The 14321-nt window shown below is 37.8% G+C and overlaps 1 protein-coding gene and 1 non-coding gene across 2 annotated transcripts in view; both read right to left on the bottom strand.

Annotated features, from left to right (window-relative positions):
- LOC134367978 (cilia- and flagella-associated protein 47-like) overlaps positions 1-14321 on the bottom strand; it is a 1412159-nt gene that overhangs the window by 182233 nt on the left and 1215605 nt on the right.
- LOC134368782 (U6 spliceosomal RNA) lies at positions 10221-10328 on the bottom strand. The gene has a single exon (XR_010022490.1). It is a non-coding gene; the product is annotated as a U6 spliceosomal RNA (small nuclear RNA).

The following is a 14321-nucleotide window of genomic DNA, read 5'->3' as shown; positions in this document are numbered from 1 at the left end:
CACATATCCAGCTCTTTGCTATACTTTTTTAACGTAACTACTCCCATCCATGAACAATCCCATGTCTGGGTCAATCAAAGGCAAGTTCGTTAAATTGGGCCTGCTGGAGTATATCTCATCTATCAATTATTCACAGTCGTGGTCCAGAGAGCCAGACTCAGCAGGTAGGAGTGTGGCTGGATTCAGTGTCCTTACTGTTTTAAAGCACACCCAGGGGTTTTCACAGAGCAGTTCTTGATAGTGAGTCATCCTGGCTTTGGTCAGCCATTTGTATCCCTGACTGTTCATTGAGGTGGTCACCACATGTGGGACCTTTACATTGAGATTTAGTCCCAGAGTGAATTTGTCTGTCTCTTGGATTAAGTTGATGGTGGCTGTCAAGGCCCACAGGCAAGGTGGCCAACCGGCTGCCACAGTATCCAGCTGTTTGGACAAGTATGCCACTGGCCTCTGCCAAGGCCCTATGGTTTGGGTGAGGACCCCCACAGTTACATGATCTTTCTCAGGTACAAAGAGGTTGAAGTCCCGAGTTATATTTGGAATTCCAAGGGCAGGAGCCTGGGTCAACAGGGTTTTGTCTAAAAATGCATGCTTTTACTCTGGGCCCCACATTAGAGGCTCTTTTTCAGCTCCTTGATTGCTTTATATAAGGGAATAGCCTTTTCTAAGTATCCTGGTAACCAAACTAGTGTGCTGGCAGCCTGAGGAACTCTCAGACCTTCCTCTTGGTGTCTGGTCAGGGTATGGCACAAATGGCTTGTTTCCTTTTTATTTCCAGTGAGTGGCATCCTTCAGAGATGTGGTACCCTAGATATCTGACCTTCTGTTGACATATCTGTGTCTTTTTTTATGACACCTTGTATCCTGAGTCAGAGAGCAGATTCAGTAGGGCTCTTGTTCCTTTCCAGCAGTTTTTCAGGTTTAAGTCATTTTTGGCCTTGGTGCATAGGCACCACTCCTATACCCTGGGCACCGTTACAGTCATCAGTCAGGTCTTCTGGTTATTTAGAGTTAAGTGAGCTGTTTCACAACATATGAAGGTTATTTGTGCCCCTAGTTTTCTCAGCAAATCTCTACCTAGTACAGGTACTGGACAGTCAGGTAAATATAGGCTCCTGGGGGTCCAGGAACAGTGAATCCAGTCTTTTCTAGTCTGAGTTTATCCCCAAAAGGCCAATGAGGTTCTGGAACTCCTGGCTTGATGGTTAAAGGCTCATATTTTTTCTTTCCAGAGTGTGTCTTGTGTTGGGATGTTGGTTGGGGTTTCTCTCCCCTTTTTGGGCACTCATTTTTTCAATGGCCAAACTCACTGTAGAAAGCACACTGGTTGGACTGTAGGGAGCCTGTCCTCCTCCTTGGTGGGGGTTCTTCTTCTTTGGTGTGGAGTTCCAGTCTGGACTGAGTGATGCTGCCAGTAGTGTCTCTCTATATCAGCACAGTTGATTTCTCCCCTCTTCTTCATTGAAGTCCCAGTTCAGTGCCATGTCTTGTGCAGCATCTCTTGCCCAGGTCTCAGGATCCACAGTGACTGTAGGTGCCTATTGTTGTAACCATTGCCTAGTACCAGTCAGGATGCATTGCTGTTCCTCAGCACTGAAGAGGGTGGGGAATAACTGCTGACAGTCTTTCCAGGTGGGTTGATAGGTAAGGAAAATCGACTCCAGGAGGATGATGAGAGCCTGAGGCTTCTGAATATGATGGAGCATGGTGTTTCCAATTTAAGCGGTCTGTGGTTGTGAAGGGTTGGTAGTAGAAAAGGAGACACCCAGGCTGTACACCACCATCTAGATTGACCTTCTGTGGGCCTTGGGTCTCCTGCAGGGGCATCTGGAGGGCTGAAACCTGTTGGGCAGAGTGAAGTCACCTCCCCACTGGCTTAGGACTCCCAGGACTCTCTGGACTTTTTGGCAATGAGATGGGCTGATGGAACTGATGCAGGGGGGGCTGTCTGGCACAGAGTGCCTGGGGTCATGCATCCCCAAAGGAGTGGGGTATGGCAGAGGCAAGAACTCTTCATCTGGGTCCCCTTGATATATAAGCCTTTTAAATTATTTATTTAATTATTTATTATTATTATTATTATTGAGCTGTGATGTCCATACTGTTTGTACAGCAAGGACCTTACTCTTTCCCTTATGAACACAGAACTGGACCCAGGGTGGCAGAGTCATAACTATAGTCAGCCAGGAGTCTATGTATGGAAATTGGTCTGGATGTCCTGGCCTTCCTGTAATGATCTCTTAAACTGCTTGAACTTTCAGGGTGCCTAGGGTTCCTTTCTGAGGCCATCCAATCCAAAGGTGGGCCATTCTAATTCGCATAGGGTCCAGAGTTCTCTGTGGGTTATTTTACTTCCGTACTCCCCAGAGTAGCCCTTTTGAAAAATTTTTAAGAAATAATTAAGTATGGTACATTTTGAGGCACTTGTCCCCATGTTTAATTTTGTCTTCCATTCTTGACTCAGGCATTTTTGCTCTAAAAAGTATTAGTGCTGTCACTCAACTAAATGTCTAACCAACCAAACAAACAAAGTGAAAAGAGGAGCAGTGGGGTCCAATTTAACCTAGTTCCAATTGGTAGGGTCGACCCATTTTGCTGACATGGTTATTGATAAAAGCAGTTTTCCCCACTGCTGTTGGCACAAAGAAAAATACCAACTACATTCAAATCAGAGAAACAAAGCATAGCCAGGAGCCCTCCCGTGTGTACCTATAGAGTAGTGGATACAATCCAACCAAACAGCAGAAGAGGGCTCAGACATTCAGAGAAAGGTAAGGAGGATTTTAGCGGCCTCCAGTGTCTTCAGAGGTGAGGGAATGAATTCCCACCATTCTCATGTATTCCCCATTAAAGAGAACCTGTTCAAGCAAGGTTTTCATGGTGTAGGACCAGTCTTCCCACCTCTGCTAGTTACCCATCAGGGAAAGCTGCTGCTGGCCAGAGGGAGCATGCTTTTCACAGGTTGAGAGGAGTTTAAGTTATAGTTGTCTGGCAGTCATTTTAAAGAGGAGGAGAAGGGGAAGAAAGGAGATTAATAAAGCATTGCCTTGTCAGAGAGACTTACTAGCAGCAGAGACATGGGAGCAAGATAGCCCCAGTGTCCACTTGTCTCTTGCAGCTACAGTCTTCTCTGGAGTGCAAAGCTTCTTAATTTTCACTAGTGACAAAATTAGAAATGAACAATGTACCCAACAGTAAAGCACGCAATGCTTCATTAAAGAGAATATTGAAAAGGGAGGGTGAGTTCCCTTTTGAGTGGCTGTGTGGGGGATTCATCCCGGGGATGTATGAAACTCATGCGTGGGGAGGGGAACCCTATGGCAGATTGGGCAGTGGATCTCCTGGAGTAAACACCTTGAAAGGTGTGCTGCTCCTTGGAAGTCAAGTGAACACAGCCTAGGTACAAAAAGAAGTGTTCGCTCCTCTTTTGAGGAGACTAGAGGGAGCTCAAACATCAGACATGAACAAAGATTTTCCCTCCGCTACATGTGGGACTCCTCCCAAATCCTTCCCTGCATTGGAGTCACAAGACAGACAAAGGGTAGGGAGACCCCCCTCTCCCAGAAGAGAGGGAAGACCACACAGGTGTCCACCTGGCTGTGTCCCTTGTGGGAACCATTAGGCCCATATTGGCTAAGGTGCATCCATATGAATCCCAGACCTGGTCCAGTCCACCAGGGACTGGAGTCACCATTATGCCTTATGATGTGACCACAGAACTGCAGGTTGGGTCCCACTCGGAAACAGTGTTTACTACTTGGTTCCATACACAAACACTCACACACACTCACAGAGAAGTTAAACATTTCCCTCCCCCAAACTCAGACCTGAGCTCAACAAAGGAGCCCTGCCACAGGGCTCCAACCAGATAGGCCTCACCAGAAGGCAAGGCACAGAACAGAGGGGCTCCACCACAAGTCCCAACCAGATAGACCTTAAAGGCCCAGTACAGTAGCTCAGGGACCAAATGGGTGCTCAAAGAGGCCCTTTTGGGGATGAACAAGCTCCTCTTCTGCCTGGAGGTGGGCCTGACCTGAGCTAGTATGGGAGTGAGGGTGCCTACCTGTCCTGCAGGTGACGAGGGTCTTGCTGGTTCTTCCCTGCTGGGTGACCAGTCAGAAAGGCAGCCTTCTAGGATTGGTGAGGACACATTCTTCAAGGTTCCCCAAAAATGGCCAAGTGATACTTCTTCAGTCCTTTGTGATGTCACCGGTCTGCCAGGCAGCACCTCCTGGACCAGTGGCTTAAGGGGACAGTACAAATTACTTCCCAGCCAATGCACCAAAATTTTGTAGAAATGAACTTGACAAGGAAGTGCCCCAACACTCAGAGGGTTGGAGTATCAGGAGTTTATTATGCCGGTGGGTCCAGATGGCTACCACCTGAAAAATCAGGCCCCCCACCTCAGATCTCACAAGGTTCTTAAAAGCAGACTCTTCCAGGGCTCTTTACACATTTTTTTTTCTTTTAACGGCATTTCAGCATTCACTAGGCTTGCATAAGCAGTCTGTGCAGATAAGTTCTCAGTTACAGAAGCCAAGTAGTGATTAATAGCCAGACTAGTGGAGAGTTTCAAAGATAAGATATTACTTCTAGAACAAAGCAAGCTTGTAAGAAAATTATTACAGACTAGTAGAGCAAGCAAATAGAGTTTCAGGGACAAAACAGGCTTATGGGAAAGTAACTTTTGCATTTTTTTCCAACACCAGAAGGGGAGGAAAAAGGAAATGGCATTGAAAATATATTCAATGAAATAATAGCAGAAAACTTCTCAGGTACAGGGAAAGACACAGATCTTACAATGCAGGAGGCTCAAAGATCCCCAAACATATTCAACTCAAAAAGGTCCACTCCAAGACATGCTAAAGTCAAATTTGCTAAACTCAAAGACAAAGAGAGAATCTTAAAAGCTGCAACAGAGAAGCATCAAGTCAACTATAAGGGACCCCAGTTAGACTAACATCAGACTTTTCATCAGAAAACCTAAAGCCAGAAAAGAATGGGGTGATATATTCAAAATACTAAAAGACCAAAATTGCCAGCAAAGAACACTTTACACTGTAAGGCTATCCTTCTGAAATGAAGGACAAAGAGTATATTTCTCAGGAAAACAAAAACCGCAGGAGTTCACTACCACACGACCAGCCTTATAAGAAATTCTCAAGGGAGTACTGGATTTGGTACCTGAAAAACAACCACCACTGCCATAAATACTCAAGAAAGAACAAAACCCACTAGGAAAATAAAAATGCTAATAATAAAGAGAAATTGTTTATCTACCAACCCAAGAAACCAACATATACAGAAGACAAACAGTAAATCAGACAAAAAAGATAATTAAGACATCTAAACAAAAATCATTAAAATGGTAAGAGTAAATCAACAGCTTTCAATAACAACTCTTAATGTAAAAAGATTAAATGCGCCACTCAAAAGACACAGACTGATTGACTGGATTAAAAAGGTTGATGCAACTGTATGCTGCCTTCAAGAGACTCACCTCACCTATAAAGACACACATAGACTAAGAGTGAAAGGATGGAAAAAGATATACCATTCAAACTGAAATGAAAAACGAGCTGGACTAGCTATTCTTATATAGGATAAAATAGACATCAGAGCAAAAACCACAAAAAGAGATAAAACAAGCCACCATATAATGGCAAAAGTATTTATCAATCATGACATAGCAATCATATATACACCCAACATCGGGGAGCAAGATTTATAAAGCAAACACTATTAGCTCTAATGAATGAGACAGACACTACTACCATAATAGCAGGGTAAATGAACACCCCACTCTCAATATTGGACAAATCATCTAGGCAAAGAATCAACAAACAAACACAAGATATAAACAACAGTTTAGACCAAAGGGACTTGGCAGATATCTACAAAACACTCCATCTAACAGCCTCAGAATATTCTTTCTTCTCATCAGCACATGGAACATTCTCTAAGATAGATCACATGTTAGGTCACAAATCAAGTCTCAACAAGTTCAAAAAAATGAAATTATTACATGTATTTTTTCAGATCACAATGGATTAAAATTGGAAATCAATAACAAACGAAACTCCAGAAACTATACAAACACATGGAAATTAAACAGCATTCTACTTAAGGACATATGGATCCAAGAAGAAATTAAATTGGAAATCAAAAAATGTATTGAAACTAAGGAAAATAATCATACCAAAACCTGTGGGATACTGCAAAAGCAGTTCTAAGAGGGGAATTTACTGCATTAAATGTTTACTTCAGAAGAATGGAAAGATGGCAAGTAAACAACCTAAACACTCCACCTTAAAGAACTAGAAATATAAGAACAATCCAAACTCAATGTTAGCAGATGGAAAGAAATAATTAAAACCAGAGCAGAACTTAATGAAATGGAAACCCAAGAAATGATACAAAAGATCAATGAATCAAATAGTTGGTTTTTTGAAAAGATAAATAAAATTGACAAACCATTAGCAAGGCTAACTAAAAAACAAAGAGAGAAGAATCAGATTAAAAAAATTAGAAATGAAAAAGATGATATTACAACTGATACCTCAGAAATAAAAGAAATCATTACAGACTGTGATAAACAACTATATGCCAGCAAATTTGAAAATCTGGAGGAAATGGATAAATTTCTGGACACACACAAACCACCAAAACTGAGCCAAGAAGATATAGAAAATCTGAACAGACCAATAACTGTTGAAGAGATTGAAGCTGTTACCAGAAGGCTCCCAACAAAGAAAAGCCCAGGACCTGATGGGTTCACAGCAGAATTCTACCAAACATTCAAAGAGGAATTGATACCAGTTCTCTACAAACTATTCCAAAAGACTGAAACAGAGGTAATTCTTCCAAACTCATTCTATGAAGCAAATATCACTGTGATACCAAAACCAGACAAGATAGAACAAAAAAAGAAAACTACGGGCCAATATCCTTGATGAATATAGATGCAAAAATCCTCAATAAAATACTAGCTAACAGAATACAGCAATACATACAAAAAATTATACAACATGATCAATTGGGATTCATCCCAGTGATGCAAGGTTGGTTCAACATATGCATATCAATAAATGTGATACACCACATCGATAAAATGAAAGAAAAGACCAGATGACCATCTCTATAGATGATGAAAAAGAATTTCACAAAATTCAACATTCACTCATAATAAAGACTCTCTACAAATTAGGTATAGACAGAAAGTATCTCAACCTAATTAAAGCCATTATATGATAAGCCCACTGCAAATATCATACTGAACAGAAAAAAGCTGAAAGTTTTTCCCTTAAGAACAGGAGCTAGACAAGGATGCCCACTCTCACTACTCCTATTCAACATAGTGCTGGAAGTACTAGCCAGAGCAAACAGAGAAGAGAAGGAACTAAAGGGCATCCAGACTGGAAATGATGAAGTCAAACTGTCCCTGTTTGCAGAAGACATGATCCTATATATCAAACAGCCTAAAGCCTCTACAAAAAAACTCTTAGATTTGATAAATGATTTAAGCAAAGTTGCAGAATACAAAATGAACACACAAAAATCAGTAGCATTTCTGTATTCCAACAGTGAACATGCAGAAAAAGAAACCAAGAAAGCTAGAACATTTACAATAGCCACCAAAAAAATAAATTACTTAGGAATAAAGTTAACCAAGGATGTGAAAATCTCTACGATGAGAACTACAGACCACTGTTGAGAGAAATTAAAGAGAACACAACAAGATGGAAAGATATCCCACGCTCTTGGATTGGAAGAATTAACATTGTGAAAATGCCCAAACTATGCAAAGTGATCTACAGATTCAATGCAATCCCTATCAAAATTCCAATGACATTTTTCTCTGGCATGGAAAAAATTATCTGAACATTTATATGGAATAATTAAAGACCACTAATAGCCAATTTAATTCTAAGGGAAAAAAATAAAGCTGGAGGCATAACACTACCTGACTTTAAACTATACTACAAAGCTGTAATAACCAAAATAGCATGGTACTGGCATAAAAACAGACACATGGATCAGCGGAATAGAATAGAGAATCAAGAAATCAATCCGTACACCTACAGCCATCTGATCTTTGACAAAGGCATCAAGTCTACACATTGGGAAAGAGATTGCCTCTTCAGCAAATGGTGTTTGGAAAACTGGATATCCATATGCAGGAGAATGAAACTAGACCCATACCCTGCACCATATACCAAAATCAACTCAAAATGGATTAAAGAATTCAATAAACACCCTGAAACAATAAAACTCCTTAAAGAAAACACAGGGGAATCACTCCAGGAAATAGATTGGCACAGACTTCATGAATATGACCCCCAAAGCACAAACAAAGGAAAAATAAACAAATGGGATTATATCAAACTAAAAAGCTTCCATACAGAAAAAGAAAGAATTAGCAGAGTTAAAAGACAACCAACAGAGTAGGAGAAAATATTTGCAAAATTTGCATCTCACAAAGGATTAATATCCAGAATATACAAGGAACTCAAACAACTTTACAGCATAAAAACAAGTAACCCAATTAAAAAATGGGGAAAAGATCTGAATAGGCATTTGTGTAAGGAAGATATGTGAATTGCCAAGAAACACATTGAAAATGCTCAGCATCACTCAGCATTTGGGAAATGCAAATCAAAACCACACTGAGATACCATCTCACTCCAGTTAGGATGGCTAACATCCAAAAGACTGAGAATGAGAAATGCTGGCAAGGGTGCAGAGAAAAGGAACTCTCCTACACTGTTTTTGGGACTGCAAAATTATACTGCCATTATGGAAAATGGTTTAGAGATTCCTTAAACAATTACAGATATATTTACCATATGTCCTAGCTATCCCACTGCTGGGAACATACCCAGAGGAATAGAAAGCATCATGTAGAAGGGATATCTGTACTACAATATTAATTGCAGCACTATTTACAATAGCCAAGAGTTGGAACCAGCCAAAATGTCCATCAAAAGAAGAGTGGATATGGAAAATGTGATATATCTACACAATGGAATTCTACTCTGCTATAAAAAAGAATGAAAATACTACCACTTATAGCAATATGAATGGACTTAGAAAAAATTATATTAAGTGAAATCAGTTAGGGAAATACCACTGATTTATGGCAGCTAAAAATAAAGAAATAAATAAACATACAACAAATGGGGTGGGTGGGGAAGAAAACACAATAGTCAGAAGAATTCTTTGCATTTGTTAAGACAAGTGAGCAGATATGATGTTGATGGGTGGGAGTGGGGAGAGGCAGAGGGAAAGAGGAATCGGTAAAAGGACACGAAAATCAACCACATTTTGTATTGATAAATTAAAATAAATAAATAAATTTTAAAAATAAATAAATAAAATAAAATTACATACATTTTATTTTTATTGCCCTGTGCTGTTATAGACAAAACAGTTTTAGTATATGCATGTTGTACTCATACAAATATTTTATGGTGAATACATTGACCTGAAACAATCTCAATGGGTATTTCACTAGGTGAAGATATTTAAACATATATTTTCCAAGTTGACTCTCTTTCGATATTTCAACTTCAATTTTCAACTTAATGGTGGCTCTCGAAATTATTTTAAATAGAATAGAATAGAGTAGAGCAAAACAGAAGGAGAACAGAACAGAATAGAGCCATGGCTATCCAATCAAAATTTTTGCATGATGGACATTTCCTATATTTGTGTCATCCAGTAGTGTAGCCACTAGCCACATGTGGTTATTGGTATGTTATTTGATTTTAATTAATTTAAATTTAATTAGCTACTTGTTTTAGTATCTATCTTATTGGACAGCACAGGCTTTAAACTCTCAAAGCACATCCCATTTAGTAAAGATAAATATTATTTAATAATTTTTTTTAGATAATTTATTATACATACATGTGGGGTACAACGTTAATTTTCAATAATTGTGTACAACATGTGATGGTTAGACCAGGATAGTTAGCTTATCATCATTCATCATTCATTATCACAATACGCAATCATTCTTTGTGTCCATTGACCAATTCCTCATTAGCCCTCTCTCCCCTCCCTTTTTCCACCTCTAGTTTTCTAAAAGTTCAACATGTTATTGTGATTGTTGTTTGTTACTTTCTTTCATGCTGTCCCTCTTTATTGTTCATTTGTTTATTGATAGATACAGTTCCTGGTTATAAGTGCGAACATGCAGTATTTCTCTTTCTGTACCTAATAATATGGAACGCTTTACGAATTTGCGTGTCATCCTTGCAAAGGGGCCATGCTCATCTTCTCTGTATAGTTGCACTTTTTAGTATCCATGCTGCCAAAGAGAGCACTGTTTAATAAAAATTTTGTTTCAGTTTGATTTGTAGCTATGTGTGTAAAAAAGAGCATGTGTATGTGTGTATTTATTGAGTCACAATGTAAAATCGGTATTTTTTAAAAAATTCTAGGTCTTAGACAAAAATGCTTGAAATCCACTTCTTTTCCAACGTGTGGCTTTCAGGGTCCAGTGACAATCCATGAATTCCTCCAGGTAGAGACTATGCCTTTTATGGGTTTTGAATACTTTTTATTATTGAAAAATAATTGATTAAACATATTTGTGGGTATGCAGTTGTACAATACCTGTGTACAATGTGTGATGATCAAATCAAGATAATTAGCATGTTCATCATTACAAAACATAGACGTTCCATTTGTCCATTAACTAATTTCTTGCTAACCTCCCCTCCCGCTCCCCTTTTCCCACCTCTAGTAACCACAGTTGTTTTCTCTTTCTGAAAGTTCAATGCATTGTTGTTATTCTTTATTTTTTTTTTTTTTGCTTCTTTCTTCCTTTCACTCCCACTTATGAATGAGGACATGCAGTATTTCTCTTTCTATGCCTGGTTTATTTCACTTATAATTTTCTCCCAGCTCATCAATGTTGCCAGAAATGGCAGAATTTCGTTCTTTTTATGGCCGAGTAGTATTCCATTGTGTATATATGCCAAATTTTCCTCATCCAGTCATCCATTGATGGAAATCTAGGTTGATTCCATATCTTAGCTATTGGAAATAGAGCTGTTGTGATGAACATGGGAGTGCAGGTATACCATTGGCATGATGGTTTCCATTCCTTTGGGTATTTGCCTAAGAGTGGTATTGCTGGGTCATATGGCAGTTATGTCTTCAGCTGTTTGAGAAACCTCCATACTGTTTTTCATAATGGCTGTTTGAATATTCTTTAAACATAACATTTTATTATCACCGATTTAATATTTGCTGTTCCTTCCAATTTACAAGACAAAGAATTGGCACTTGATGAGAAAATATGACATCTCATATTCACCATCACCTACATTCTTCCACTATTGGATCATGTTTTTGTTCACATGGGATGTAATTGTTATTAGTAAAACGAAAGCCAATAACTTACCATATCTATCCATGATTTTAAATAGTCTCCTAGAGGAGACTGATATAGATATCAGTAAAAGAAATTAAATCACATAAGAAATTGTATCCATAGAAACCATTGGAGGGTTTTCCCTGCAGTCCTTTGATATTCCAGGCTTTTTTGAAGAACATGACATTATGCTATGCTCCCCACATTCAAACTTGAGGGTAATCATTGACTGGACTCAAGATCACCACCCTGTATTTAATTTATAATTTTACAGATGGTTTATTGTTGATTTTTTCTCAATTATTTCTGACATTAATCTACATGTCCAACTTTCACATAAATCTTCCAAGTGAAAACCAATTCCATCTAATGGGTGTGTATGTAGGTAGTTGTATATTTATCTGTTTTTATGTTTGTGTACACACACACATACTAGTACTACTCTAGGTTTGGTTCTAAAGTCTAGATGGCATGTCCAATGTAAATTACCAAAAATGAGTCTAGGCATACCTGATGCTGACCTAAGCAAATCTGTAAAGAACAGAAGATCGTCACACTATTGAAATTTTTAGAAAGCATTGAAGATAGAATCAGAAAATAGAAAAAGTTGCATTTCAATATTTAAGGCTGAAATAATACATACCAAAATTTAATAAAAATATTACATAATATTCATACATATATAATACATAATAAAAATATTACATAATATAAGATTCAAAAAACTCATCCCCCCCCAAAAAAAACCCAGAAAGTAAAACTTTAAAATCACATTACTCTTTCAAATAAGCAATTCTTAAAATTTGTCTTTGATGAGTGTTGAGTAACAGCTTCCATCTAATACACTGTAGGTAAGAATAAAAATTAGCATTAAATTTTTGGAGAGTAATTTTTCAACATTCATATACTTGAAAATGCATATCCCCCTTTGACATATCCCTTCTTATATCATATAAATAACTTTTATGTTAAATCTTATCCTCATAAGTAAACTAGAACAGTGTTTGAAGAGTTACTTGCAATATTATTTGTAAATGCAAAACAAGAAAAAGAAGAACAAGGATTTGATTTCCACCTATGCATCTCTAGTGACATCAACTAGGATAAACACCTATTTGAAATACTGTTCATCTGGTCAAAATAAGCAAAGAGTTGTGAGATTTAAATTGAAACTATGTCTATGACACTTTGAGTGAAAGCAGCCATTTGCAGAGTTTTATGTCTCATATAATCCTCTGCTTGTGTGTGTGTGTGTGTGTGTGTGTGTGTGTGTGTGTGTGTGTGTGTGTGTGTGTGTGTTAGAAAGATATGAATGACTATGCATTGGTGTTTGGAAGAATATGTGAAAAATTTTAAGCAATAGTGTTCTCTGAGGTCATAGTTGTTGAAATATGCAAATCTTCTACTTTTCACTTAACATCTCTCTATTCTATTTTACTTTCTACAGTGAGCATGAATTAATTTAACAACTTTGAGAAGTGTTTTTGAGAAGTTAATAGCCAACTATCAAGATTTGATCTAGGAATGAAAAACAGCTTAGTATTGGGAAACCTATCAACATAATTCATCCCATCAAAAGAAATGAGGTACACCAGCAATATGTAGATAAACTGTGAAATGGCAGTTTGATAAAATTCAAAATAATCTCCTAATTTTATTAAGGTATTATTAAACAATGAAATAAAATATTCTTTTTCAATAAGGTAAAGTCATCTATTACAAAATAGCAGCCAGCACTGAATATAACAGTGAAATACTAGTGGGTTCCCATTAAAGCCAGATAAAATAGCCTGCTTAAACCACTATGAGGGGTCTTCAAGAAGTTCATGAAAAGATTTGTATTTTCCTAATCCTATTTTTCCACGAACTTTTGGAAGTTTCCTTGTATTTGTAGACATTGTTCTGTACATTAATGCCAATGTAGCAAAACCAGTAAAGGAAACAGAAAGAAAACATTTAGAAAAAAAGAAACATGTATCATCATGAGCAGATATGATTTTTATCTCTGTAAAACCCATCAGAATCAATGAAATTCATTGGTATTCATAGATGTGTTCAAAAGTGGCCAAATGCAATGTTAAACACAAAAGCAAAAACAAAAGTTAGCTTCTCTCTATACCAGTAGTATACTGAGGACAGCCCCTAGTCACTATGCCACCAAAACCAAAATCGCTGTCTTAACCCACTTTACTCTTATTTGGATTATTTTCTTTAGATAAATTTCCAGAAATGGAATTACTGTAGTGGTGTATTTAAAATTCTATGGCCATTTATAAAGAGTCAATAAGTTTTGAATTTGTAAACAATGACAATAAGTTGCTTTCATTTAAAAAAATAAACTTTATTTTGGAATAATTCTATTAGATTTACACAAAAGTTGAAAATATATAGAGTCCTTATACACCCTTCACCCAGTGTCCCCTAATGTTAACATCTTACATAGCTATTGTACATATGTCAAAGAGATTAGCATTAGTACATGTAATTAATTAAACTCCAGACTTTTTTATTTCACCAGTTTTTCCACTGATGTCCTTTCCTCCTTCATGATGCAATTCAAAATCTCATATTGCATTAAGTCATCATGTCTCCTTAGTCTCCTGTGGTTGATGACAGTTTCTCAGTCTTTCCTTGCTTTTCAAGACCTGTAATATCCTTTTAATTATATCATTTATTATTTGTTGATTGTGGTTTTTCATAGTAATCAACATATGTGCATTAGTTTCCTAGGGCTATCATAACAAAGTGCCACAAACTGGGTGGCTTAAAACAACAGGAATTTATTCTCTCACAGTTTTGGAGGCTACAATTTAGAAATCCAGGTATTGGAAAGGTTGGTTTGTTCTGGAGGTTCTGGAGGAGACCTGTTCCATGTCACTCTCCTAGTGTCTGGTGGTTGCCAGCAATCCTGGTGTTCTTTGGTTTGTAGAAACATCAC

Source organism: Cynocephalus volans, chromosome X (assembly GCF_027409185.1).
Source record: "Cynocephalus volans isolate mCynVol1 chromosome X, mCynVol1.pri, whole genome shotgun sequence".
Taxonomy (NCBI): domain Eukaryota; kingdom Metazoa; phylum Chordata; class Mammalia; order Dermoptera; family Cynocephalidae; genus Cynocephalus; species Cynocephalus volans.
This window is presented reverse-complemented; position numbering and strand designations above follow the sequence as displayed.